The sequence below is a fragment of the Cupressus sempervirens genome, chromosome 8 (genome assembly GCF_028749045.1).
Source record: "Cupressus sempervirens isolate cs-2001-9-10 chromosome 8, ASM2874904v1, whole genome shotgun sequence".
NCBI classification, from domain to species: domain Eukaryota; kingdom Viridiplantae; phylum Streptophyta; class Pinopsida; order Cupressales; family Cupressaceae; genus Cupressus; species Cupressus sempervirens.
In genome coordinates, this window is record NC_143125.1 from 810195104 (window position 1) to 810209001 (window position 13898).

Sequence of the window (13898 nt, forward strand, 5' to 3'; positions counted from 1 at the left end):
TGTCACAACCAAGTTGTGCACATCAATCATTGACTTGCCTAGGTCTAATCTTGGGGACCACCCACGGTCCAGATCTTTCATGAACCATGTGTATGAGCAATACTCCTATTTTATATCTTGTGGCCGACTATACTATCGCCACACCCATGTCAGAAGGAACCTCTCAACATCCTATACTGAGTGACCTAGTAGTGGTTAAGATGTGAACATGTAACTCAACTCTATGGGTGTATCATCCCAAGCCTCTATCTCCCTCCATGCTCTCTGCACTATGGCTACCAAATCATCCAATTCAGCTCTCCACTACTTAGTCTTCCCCAGAGTTGTTTGGGTCAATTAGCCTCTATATTGACATATATAAGGCTCCATGGGTTGCCTTTCATCCAAAAAAATGGGTCTTATCACAAGAAAATGCTCTCGTGCCCATACCTAAAGAATATAGACCCTGGTGGCCATGCTCTTCCTCTCATGATATACTATCTCATGCATCTTGTGGAACATTTGAGTGAGCATATACTGACCCCATCCATATCTCTTGGGTGCCTCCAGCATTAACTACAACATCTAACCCCATCTGCACTCTAGTCCATTATGATCTTTGTTTGGAATCAGAGAGCAACTGATGAATATAGACAATACTATGGCAACCTATGGGTGGGACCATAGGTACGCACTAGCTACTCCCAGCTAATGGCTTTGCCCATGATAAGGTCCTCCTAGAAGATAGCCCTTAGTGCCTCTATACCTATTTGTGGTATTATGTCATAAACAACCTATGCCCCATGGAACAGGATCCATAGTATCCTATAAATGTCCTCTAGGGTGATAGCCATCTCTGCCTAAGGCAGATGGAAGGTGTTCGTCTCTGAATGGAAATGCTCAACCAGTGTAGTCAATAGGTCATGATTCACTAGCAATGGTGGAATCTAGAAAAGACATGACAATCTGAGCCTATCAATGTGTGCCATGTCAACATCATCTAACTGTCGCAACAAAGCTTTGTAAGGTAGATAATGGGATTCAAATCTGACATCAAAATAGGTAACCTACATGCACAAAAACAACAGGCAAATGGTCAGTCTTAGAAATGCAAAATGATGGAAGAAACTGCAACAATACAACAAAAATCAAATTTCAAACATCAAGATTTGCATTTTACACTATAATTGTGTGCAAATATTCAAGATCTCACATGAGATTGCACATCTTGGCATGAGTATACACTTTGTCACACGAAAAAGTGATTGAACAACCAGCAAAAACCAAACTAAAATTAGGGTTTCTCACATGAGAGATGGGTATCCTCCATGCAAGGAAACCCATAAAACTAAGCGAAGAAGTACTGGCTTGGCATTTCTTCATGCGAATAACGATTAGGTTCGCACGAGGAGAGACATCCTCACACAAAAATTGACAAAGAAAATTCAAAACAACCTAAAAATGACCTAAAATACCTTGAAAAGCATGAAAATTGAAATGCAAAGCAAGATTATTGATTACTCACATGATGTCCATACTCCACCGGCCAGCTATGTCATCTAGAGCGCTCAAAAGGATGCAAATGCACAAGGACCACTATTTTCTCCTCAAAGCTCTCTTCTCTACAAAAGACAAAAGCACAAATGAATTGAAAATGACCCTTTGGGCCCTTATATAGGTTTTGACCTAATTTTTCAAAGTGCTCTAATTGGCATAAAAAATCACCCCTAGCTAATTTGTCTACTCTGAAATCATTTTCAAGATCAAATTGGAAATCTGAGACACTTAAATAGCTCAAATTCACACTTTAAATTTTTGGGACCGACGTGATCAAACGCTTGTATAGTCCAATTTTTTTGATACGGTGTGAATCTTGGAATCTTTTCAAATCACATATTTCTTCAAATTCTCCACATTTTTGGAAAAAGTCAACTCAAATCAACTTTAGTCAAAGTTGGTCTTTTGGACCTCGAAATCACTCTGAATTGACTCCAAATTTTCTTCTGATCATTCTAATCTCTTCTATATTCTTCTAAATCTCATATTTTTTTAGTATCTCTCGATATGCTACTTTGTGTCACATTTATGGTGTGTCATCTTTCAATTTCACTCTTGAGGGGGTAGGATGATTACATCATTTAATCATCCAAAATTGGCTTCAACTCAATCTCAATCTTATGTCCTCATCAATTGAGGCATCTAATCACTTGGGGCATCTTGTTCCCCTCTATCTAGCATTTATGGTATCTATCTTATCTTTCGATCAACTGATCAATCTTATAACAGTTCTTGTCAGAGTTCAATGGACAAGTATTGGGATAGTCTAACCCCGACTCGTGAGGATCAAGCCTTGTTCTAGGGATGATTCTATGACTCATGGTAGGCCTTGTTATCTTTTATGGACCAATATTGACATTTTCTATTTGGACTCTAGGGGATTAAACTCTGTACTTGAGATAATTCCAAATTCTTGTTGAGGGCTAAGCTTTGTTCTGGAGATAATCCTAACTTTTACTACAAATTAAGACTCATTCTAGGGATAATTCTAAGCTCTTTCTTTTGATCACTATTCAATGGATAGGTATCAAGATAGTCTAAACCCTGATTCCTAAGGATTAAGCCTTGTTTTGGGGATAATTCTATGATCGTGATTAATCTTGTCATCTTTTAATGGATAGGTATCAGGATAGTCTAAACCTCGACTCCTGAGAATTGAATCTCATTCTAGGAACAATTCTATGAAATTGGACAATCTTTGTGCTATCAATCTCGGTATCTAGATGTTGTATTTGGATACCTTTAAAAGCTTACCACATCTCGATATCTAGGTATTCTATCTGGATCCCCTAAGGTTAAGTTTCATTATGGAGATAACCTTTAAAAGCTTATCACATACCAGTATCTACATGTTTTATCTAGATCCCCTAAGGCTAAGCTTCATTCTAGAGATAACCTTTAAAATTTTATCAATTGGTCTTTGTATCATCAATTTCAAAACCAATCTCATTTCTTGATCTATGCTTCATACTTCTTATTTATTTGAATTCAAACGTACTACTCACACTTTCATTCAAAGAGGGGCAAATGTAATACCCCAAAATTGGTTGATTTTCATGTAAGAATTTGGTATAGCTCTAATACCATGCAAGAATTTGCCTTAGGAAACATGATGCCAAGATCAAAAAGCACAAGACTTCGCACAATATGGACCAAATGATGTATGACCATAATAACAATATGAAAATGAATAGTGTACAAGTACACTAGAAGTTCCTACATAGAAAGGCCTCTAGAATGACTAGGAGTTAGCAAAGTGATAAGTCTCACAACTAAGCACATATCCACCAAGAGTGGATTACCCTCCATTGAGTACAAAAGTTAGTGTGATGATGAGAGGATAAGTCTACATAGGTGTGTCACATAAAATTATGTTGTAGACACCATGTACTTAATTAGAGTGCGAATAATTGTGTTGTCTACATGACAACTCAGTTGATTATGCAAACTCCAGTGTTCTAGACACCATGTGCTAAAATAGAGTTGCAAACTCTTGTGTTGGCAACATGACAACTCATATGAGTACACATACTCCTAAGTTTCTACCTAATAAATAATAAAATAATACATTTACCTAAGTAAAGTGTAAATAATTATTATTTACACTAACATCCCCCCTTAAGTGCAACTTAGGGGAATGCACTTAAGCTCACAAAAGCTATAATGAAATGCATAATGGGTCTCAGCTATTAGGCCATGTTAGGTACCCAAGTACAAATTCAATGCTATATATACAATGTAATGAAATGCAATCTCTCTAAAAATGGAGAAAGAGGGAAAACCTCATGCGAAAAACCCTCCAAAAAGAGAGATAAGTACAATAAAGAAGAGAAGAGTCATGTGACCCCCCCCCACCCCCCCTCGACAAACAGCTCACCCCCAAGAGATCTTGCTAATGAATATACTTGACCTCAATGAAGGGCTTGGTGTAGATGTCTACAATCTATTGCTCTATAGGACAATACTACAATGTAATGACTTGCTCATGAATCAACTCTCTAATGTAGTGCATATGAACCTCAATGTGTTTTGTCCACTGATGTTGCACTAGACGTTTGGAGATTTTAATAGCACTCTAATTATCACAATGGATGACTATGGGTCTAGGTAGATCAAAACCAAACTCCTTCAGAATATTTTGTAGCCAAATAGCTTATGTCACTGCAGTCACAACTCCTCGATACTCAACCTCAGTCGATGAAATAGCAATAGTGTTTTTCTTTTTACTCTGCCAACAAATGGGGTTGGAACCAAGATGAAACATGTATCTTGAAGTAACATGTGAGAATCAAGATCTCCTGCATAATTTGAGTCTATATAACCCACTAACTATAGTCTAGTACTAGCTACATAACATATCCTATATGTATGTGTACCCTAGATATAGTGCAAGATGTGTTTGGCTGCCTTCCAGTGAAGTTCATGTGGCTCTTACATGAAGGGAGAAATCGTGCCAACTACAAATGAGATGTTAGGGTGTGTATGTGTCAAGTAGATGAGACTTCCAACCAACTATCTATACAAAGTAGCATCAACAAGTGGAGTGGAACACTTCACTTTTAACTTAACACCTGAAAGGAATGGAGTAGATGTAGTCTTGCAGTCACTTATGTGAAATTGAGCAAGTAGATCAAGAGCATACTTGGGTTGTGATAATGTGATCCTTGATGAAGACTAATGTATCTCGATGCCAAGGAAATAATGAAGTAGACCCAAGTCTATCATCGAAAACCTATTCTGCAAAGTAGCTATGACACTATCAATGATAGATTTCATACTCCCTGTAATGATCAAGTCATCAACATAAATCACAAGTAGCAAATGAGAATCATCCCTCTGAAGAATGTAGACATTTGGATTGGAATGACATCTAGTGAACCCTATTGAGAGAAGAAAAGAATCTATCTTGGCATACCAAGCTCTTGGAGCTTATTTAAGTCCATAGATAGATTTCTTCAACTTGCAAACCAAGGAAGAATCCTGAATGAATCCCTATGGCTACTCCATATAAACCTCCTCATGAAGATAACAATTCAAGAATGTGTTTTTCACATCCATCTGATGAACAAGCCATCTCTAAGTTACTGCTATAGCTAGTGTCAAACAAATGGAGTTCATTTTTGCAATTGGTGCAAAGGTCTCAATGTAGTCAATGCCAAGTACCTGGGAGAAACCTTTTGCAAAAAGTCTAGACTTATGTTTATCAACACTTCCATCCGCTGCAAACTTGGTCCAATAGATCCACTTACATCGAACTATCTTTTTTCCCTTAGGAAGAGAGACTAAGTCTCATGTATCATTTCTCATAAGAGAATTATATTTTTCCTCCAATTCTCTATCCCATTCTAGAATACCTAAAGATTCTTTGAATGATTGTGGATTGGAAGAAACTACAATATAAGCATGTGGGAGTGACTTGTGTTGTGATCTTGTCCTCCTAGTATCTAAAGGATTCCCTGCCAATGGTCATGTTGCATCCAATGTCAACTAAGCCCATTTCAGTCTAGTGGAAAAAGATGTAGAAGGGATATCCTCAACCTTAGTTGGTTGATGCCTCTATTTAGGTTGTGGACAAACATCTTCCAAGTCACTATCATCACTGCCACTCTCTTCAATGAAGGAGGAAGAAGGAAGAGCTGAAGAAGTAAATCTCAGACAACTTTCTTCAAAGTGTACACTCCTCTCATAGAATATGTCATGTGGCTCTAGATACAGTAACTTGTAGGCTTTATGTGAGTCCACATAGGTAACAAAGGTGCAAGGTTTTCTTTGAAATTCCAATGCCTCACATTTCTATGGAGGTATTCCTACCCATGTTAGACAACCAAAGACTCTAAAGTTCTTTACAAAAGTTTTCCTGCCAGCCCAAGCTAAAAAGGGAGTTATACCATCCAAAGCTTTATGAGGACTCCTATTATGAATGTAGTTAGCACAATTCATTGCTTCAAACCAAAAAAATTGATCAAGAGACTTATGTAGTAGCATGCAAGTAGTCATCTCTTTGAGGGTTCTATTTTTCCTTTTGGCAACACCATTCTATTGTGGCGTGTATGGCATTAAATGTTGAAGGTCAATTCCCTCTTGAGTACAAAAGTCTACTAGTCTTGAGTTCACATACTCCCCCCCATTATCTATTCAAGGAACTTTGATGGCTTTTCTTGACTGCTTTGCTACTTGAGCCTTGAAGTTGAGAAATCTTTCAAACACTTCACTCTTATGAGCCATGAAGAATACCCAAATAAAGCGAGAGTAGTCATCAATGAAGGTGAGTACTAATCAGTGAATCCTTATTAGTGTCCCCCTTTTTGTTGGTATTACGAGAAGACTTGCCTTATTTTTGATTTAATGTTGATTTTTCTATATCCCCTTTTTTTTTTCTTTCCATTTCTTCTTTTTGCCCTTTCCTTTGTTTGAACTTTCACTAGTTGAATTTTTAGAACCCTCATGATTAGCCACCAATGTCTTAGACTTGACTTGAGAATCCCCATTGTTATCAACTTAGCTTGTTCATCCTCTAGTACTTGATCATAATCATCAAAAGTGAGTTTCTAATAAGAATACCCTAGAGTAGCCTTTGTGGTTTTGAAAGAAGAGAAAAATGTGGAGTACTCAGATGGAAGCTTATTGTGAATGAGATAAATCAACCTGTCATCTTTAATAGGACTACCACAATCAGTAAGTTTTGTTCTCAAATCATTCACCTTAATGATAAAATTTTGAGTAGAATCAAAGCTCTTAGGATCTAGGGAGATAAGCTCATCTTTATCTTGTAGACATCCTCCTCAGCCATTTTTCCATATAGGTTTTTAAGAGCATCCCAAGTTTCCTTGGATGTATCATACTTCATGATCTGATAGAGGATCTTGTCTTCAACCCCTAACCTAAGAATACTTAGGGCTTTCCTATATGCTCTTTCTCAAGCATTAATTTCACTTTTAGGTACTTGATCACCTATTGGTTTAGGAAAAGAACCATCTACATATTGAGAAACTTCTTCATTCATCAATTTACACCATTTTTTAACTAACCATGTGGCATAGTTATGTGGTGTTAATTTTGGAATCTTGAGAATTCCCATAATGCAAAAAATGAAAGATAATAGCTAGAAAAGAGGAACACAAGAACAAGAGACACCCCTCCCTTTTCATTCAATCAAGAACACCCCCCAACCCCCTCCCCCCCCCCGAAATGAATGATTTTGGAACTTTATACTTAGTGCGATTACAATAGCCATTTGCCAATTTTGGCCTTAGTGGTCTTCTAATTTTATTGTTTACAACCTCCTCTTGGAGTTCAAATTTGGTATTTTACAATGTAGCTTAGATATACAACAATTCTGAAGTTTTATCAAAGCAATACAATGCAAAAAAAGAACTATTTCTAAAAGTGGTATTTCTATTCACACAAGCCTATAATCTGATTGCCCATTTAGAAATTAGATAGAAAAATATGCATTTTCAAAAAAGTGGAACTTGAAAATGTGTCCAGATGAGCCTATACAGAGCATTTGAAGTTGCAAAATGTAGGATTGGACAAGTACAGTCACCAAAAACTAATATTTATGACAAATTTGTGCGCCAAAACTACAAAATAATAGCACCACTAAAAATTTCAAGAAATTCTAGCCAAAATCAAAAAATTGCACCTAATTTGGAGTTCAGATGACTAAGATATGGCCTCCTAAAGTCGAACTATCAAATCAAAACTAAATATAGTGAGGGGTCTGATCGATAAAATGCTATGTTAAATTTGACATCCAAACAGTCATCATGGCAGTGCAATCTAGCCTACTGGTCATAGTCAAATGGTCATCAAATTTAATGTCATGATTAGATGATGTCAATGAAAAAAGGGCTTTGCTTGGTTGATGTGGAAGATGATATCACTATTGATGTGTCACTGTAGAAAATTGTTGACTAGATCTAACGTGGCAATGTCACATGCCTGTTGATGTGTCATCGGGCCCTACATATGTGATCGTGCAATGTGGATCTGTAATGAGCCAGGGTTTGAGAATGTCATGTGGCGACTAAGTTGTCTACAATGACAAAAGTTTGTGCCAGAGTTTTTGTTCAGCAGTGGGCCAATGGTAGAAAATGGGAAAATAGGGAGGGTTGTAGCCAGTGAAGGAAAGTCACCGAGAGCAAGGAGTTGCCAGAGTTTTTGATTGACGATAGGAGGATGAAGTGGTTGAAAGATGGAGTGGGTGTTAGTGGTGTAAGTTAACACTGGTGGGAGAGAGAAGGTCGGTGGGGGCAGTGGGAATTAGTCCCACATGCACCATGTTTCAGTGCAAAAATGTTTTTAAAAGAAAGAACCCATGAATGTTGTAGTGGCTTAAGGGCCACGGAAGTTTGGACCACTAGTTTGTAGAAGGAATATTATGTTGGGTTGTTAGGTTTATGCAAGATTATGTAAGTCACCAGTTACAAAATATGTAGGCGGATTATGTGGAATATTCCACCGTGGGGGCCGAGATTTGACCACCCGGTTCCTACAAAAAAAATTCTCTACAGGCCTGATAGGCTGAAAAAATAATTCAAAAAATACAATAATTGCAGTGAAATTAAAAATGCAGATTTGAAAAAAAAAAAATTCCCATACCGAATTCTGAAAATTGGGCCTTTGGGTGTCAGTTTGCAAAACAAATTTGCCTCAATTTTGACTATGGCCTAGGGTAGGAAATTTTATAGTCAAATTTCATCGAGTTGATGCTCTGGACGCAATGGTGAGGTCTGCTTTGGCTCTAGACGCTCCCAATAACTGCAGATTTGCCAAATCTAAATCAGTGGCCCTCCGAGAGGTGAAGCAAAAATGGTCTCCAATGGCTATGAAATGATGCTCCTGTGGCTCTGATACTATATAAGAATTTGGTATAGCTCTGATACTATGTAAGAATTTTTCTTAAGACAAAATGACGGCAAGATCAAGAAGCACAAGACTTAGCACAATATGGACCAAATGATGTATGATCATAATAAAAATATGAAAATGAATAATCTACAAGTACAATAGACGTGCCTATATATAAAGGCCTCTAAAATGACTAGGAGTTAGCAAAGTGATAAGCCTCACAACTAAGCACATGTCCACCAAGAGTGTATTATCCTCCATTGAGCATGAACATTAGTGTGATGATGAGAGGATAAGCTTACATAGGTGTGTCACATAAAATTATGTTGTAGACACCATGTGCTTAATTAGAGTGTGAACAACTATGTTTTCTATATGACAACTCAATTGATTATGCAAACTCCAATGTTGTAGACACCATGTGCTAAAATAGAGTTGCTAACTCTTGTGTTGTCAATATGACAACTCATATGAGTACACATACTTCTAGGTTTCTACCTAATAAATAATAAAATAATGCATTTACCTAAGTAAACTTAAGTAAAGTGTAAATAATAATTATTTACACTAGCATGCCATGCTAAACCAATTCTGGTCTATATGATCAATCCTAAGTCCTGTTTTACTACGCAATTTTGATTCTGATAATCACTAATTGGCCTAAGTGTCAAATGCAAAAAACCCTAATCTACATTAATCATGCTCTCTATTCAATTCCTAAGTATTGACTCAAATTAGCTACATTAAACCTACTGATTAAGTTTAAATTAATTATAAGTGTTCATACTTTAATTAAATTACTTCTTTAACTAATGTACAAAGGAGTTAAATATGTATTTAATTTAATAAGATAATGTCCTCATTTTAATTATTGAATTTAATTATTCAATTAATTAAAAATATGCATTTATGAGGTCATATCCTATTTTATTAAATTAAATCTTCCCTACAAATCTTCTAGTTTTGGAATGGAAGTTCTGAGTGAACTATCTCTCAAAATGGAATTAACTTAGTTAACTTGTTCTCACACTCAGGTGAAACTCAGTTAACTCTCCATCACACTTAGATCTGGTTTAGTTAACCTTGTCTACACATGAAATTTTCCATTCTAACTGAGTCTCATCTTCAATCTTGACCGTTCATCTCAATTGATCTCAATTGTTGATCGATCCTGGGATTCTATTCAAGGAGCATTCAATTCCTCATTAAGGGGGTCGAATTGATTTTGCATCGAATTAATGCTAGAATATCTACTCATTTTCATACTTCCATAGTTTAATTTCTTACATTACAATCTCATATTAGCTTTAAATGCATTCATACAGTATAATTTGATTTCTTTCGTTCTTAGATTAATGCTTGCATTTAATTTAGCCTTAATTGCATGTTATATAGCTTAATAAAAATCCTTTGTACTAAAGGTCTGGTTGCCAACTTATCATTTTGAGAGCAAGGGAAAAATTTGTCTAGTTAGGAGGCAATAGGTTGATTTTTCGAATCATTTCGGGTGAACGATTCAATGTAAATTTCAGGATGGTTTCACATGTACGGACCATGTTGAAGTGTGGTTGATTATAGGCCATAATTAATGCATATAGTCAGAAGTTCCATTGTCCAAAAGAAAGAAATTCTCATAATAGCTAAAGATAAGTTTTGATATCATTAAGCAACTATCAGAAGGAAGATTCAATTTGGAAGAAGTTGAACCAATAATTGCACATCTAAAGAAAAGAATAATTCTCTAAATGGAAAGTTGATCAACAAGAAAATGGAACAAAATATTCAAACCCTAAGAATGGCTTAAATACTTGAAAGAATGAGAGAAAATTAAAGTTCCAAAGGAATCCTGGAAATAGAAAAGAGATGTTGAAAAAAAATCAAAGGCAAAGATACAATTATACAGAGGTTGCAGTTGGATAATCACACGCTACATGAGCACTTTAGTGAAACTGGTGATCAGAGCTTGCAAATACAAGCTGAGAATGAAAGATTGAGAGAATAAATGGAACAACTAAAAAATGACCTAAAAGTTGAGAAGGAAGCTAATGAGAGACTCACAAGGTATGAGTAGAGCATGTAGAAAATTGATGAGAAATTAAAGAACCAAAGAAGACCCAAAGAGAAAAGTGGCCTAGGATATACTAGTAACAACAAATTTGAAGTTGGAGAATCATTCAAATATGGATTTGAGCACCTATCGCAAATACCTAAGGATCTTATCATGTTACAAGGTAAGAAACCTTTTAAACCTACTTTTTATAAATGTGAAAGCATGTTCATACATCAAATGTTTGTAGAAACAAATATATAAATGTTTCAAGAGGTGCACTGTTTAATGGACATTGTTACAATTGCAATAATTTTGGACATCAAACCATTGAGTGCAGGTCAAACATGTAGTAGATCATCTAGAGGTAACTTTGTTGGATATTGATACACATGCAATCATTGTCGACATAGAGAAGATCAATGTAAAACAAGAGTATTGTCAACAAGGACACCAAATATATTGGTAAGCATTCAAAGAAGATAATGTAATATTCCTATGGTCACAAAATTTTGAGTTCACAAACTCAAATCTGCAAGTACTTGATCTTTCTAAACTTTTTTTTCCTTGGGAGAAGTTTTACACCTTGTCATAGTTGGCCAACTTAATCTAATTATGAAATTAATTAATTACTATGTTCCTACTATATTTTATGATTGAATTTTTTGCTATGAATGTTTTTCTTGACCCACTTCATTAAGTCATATTTAGGTCAAATTTGGGTAGTCATAATGGGTGGATCAAATTATTTTTACCCCAAAAGAGTGGCAGAATTTCAAAGAGGGTTGGACAAGTGTGTCCATGACAAGTGCATATTCCACCCTTCCCTTGAAGAGCCTTGCCCAAGGCAAGTGTGAAGATTGCACTTCCCTTGGACAACTTTTCTTGTCCAAAGGTACATATCCACTCTCCACTTTTAGAAAATTTATAACTTCTCCTCAATTTGGGATTATTTTCCTTGCTTTTTCACTTGAAACTTCACCTTTGGATCATCATATTAAGGTTTTGATTGAACTCCATCCTAAAATATGAGATTAGATAACAAATTTCTCACCAAGGAAATCTAATTTTGGTGAAAAATAAGTTCCTTATAGGCCTGAATCAAACTTAATCCTTTTAAACTCCCATTTTCATGTTTGAAATTGCCTTAGGATTCAATTGGAGAGCCACTTTTAAGGACTGAAAAGTGGGGGTGTGTGGACATTGGTGTCCAAGGGAAGTATGGATTTCACTCTTCACTTGGACAACCATATCCAAGGTGATCCACAAGTGACACTTGTCTTGGATAGCCTTGTCTGAGGTAAAGAGTAGAGTGAAGCCTTGTCTTGGACATCTTCCAAGCTTACTAAAACAAATTGTGTTGGATTATTTTTCAAAACTTGAAATTTTCCTCTCTATTTTTCCTAAAGGACCTCAATCATTCCCAAAGTTTATTTTTATCATCCATATGTTGAATTTAATCATTAAATTTCTTCAATTTTCTGATTTTCATGTCACGGTTTCACTTCATCATACTTTGCAATCTCATGTTGAATTTTAATTTCTCATATTTCATTCAGACTTAGCTCTCATCCTCTCAAGTGACTTGACTCCAACGTGGGCCAAAGTTTCTCAACCCATCTTTCGAAGACCCAAAGACTATGAAAACTCCTAGAAAACTAAGGCAAACTAGAGCACCTACTGCCAAAGCCAGGCAGGGGATCCCCATGCCCAATGGGGCAATGATGTGAAGACCACACAACACTACCCTTGTTGCATACCCATATTAAAAACAAATTTTTCTCATGCAAAGAAGAAATGCTTAATAGTTTGGCTACACCACAAGTGTTAAAGATGTAATTGATGTACCTTGAGCTAGGCATAGTTTTTAGACTGATGGGTAAAGATTATAAGTGGATAGACCATTGGGAATGTGCATCAACTTTTCCTCTTAACATATGGATAAAATTCCTACTCTCTACCATATTTTTGCTATCCCGCGTTGATCTTCGGTCAAATATTAACAATAGGGATACCACTTTTCTGATATGGGTGGAAATTGCTAAGCAGTTAAGCCAAAGAGAAAATGTGCATTAGAAACCTTCATGATTTTCAATTAACATTTTACTGCCTCAAATTCAAATATTAAAATGACTCTACAAACCCCAAAAAATAACAAAACACTCACAACAGATAGATGGGAGGTGCAATTCCACCAAAACCATCAATGAAAATTAGAGGTATATCTCCCTTGTGTAAGATATACAATGAATGAAAAATTAGTATGCTTTTAACCAAAAAGTGAAGGAAAGGAATGAGTGTGCATGTAAGGAAAATAAACTACTCCATTGCTAAAATAGATAATGAGTATAAATGAAACAAAGTTCATTTATGTCAAGCATCCCATAGCATGAACAAGGGAAATAATCCTTAAAGTGCTCATAGATGTTATTCAAAGATAACATAACACATAACCTTGAAAATTATATGAAAGCAATTCACAAAAAAACATAGAAATAGAGGCCCTGATAATGGTAGCACAAATTATAGATATGCATTCATATGAAAAACTGAAAAGAACAAACTCTTCTACATAATAGGTATGGTTGGTTCTTAGTTCCCAGGTGGTAGTGAACATACTAGAAATGAAATCAAGTTGTTCCATCTAAAGTTTTGTAACGGCAGATTGAAGCACTAGCTTGGACTCTCCATTATTGTATCCTCTTGGGATAGGGATTCTTGTCTTGGCAAGGGAGAATTTGCAACTAGCATAACTTGCAATATGTTGGTCAGAGAGCAAGGTGGCCAAGAAATGAATATGTACTTTATTTATAATAGCTTCAATTAGCTTAATAATGAGGGTGACGCGTGTGAAATTTAATCATTGTACTTTTTCACCTCATGACTTATTTTTCACCAATTTCAAAAAACATGTCTCATTTAAGAGATTACATCAAGATTGTCTCATTTAATTTAAAATAAC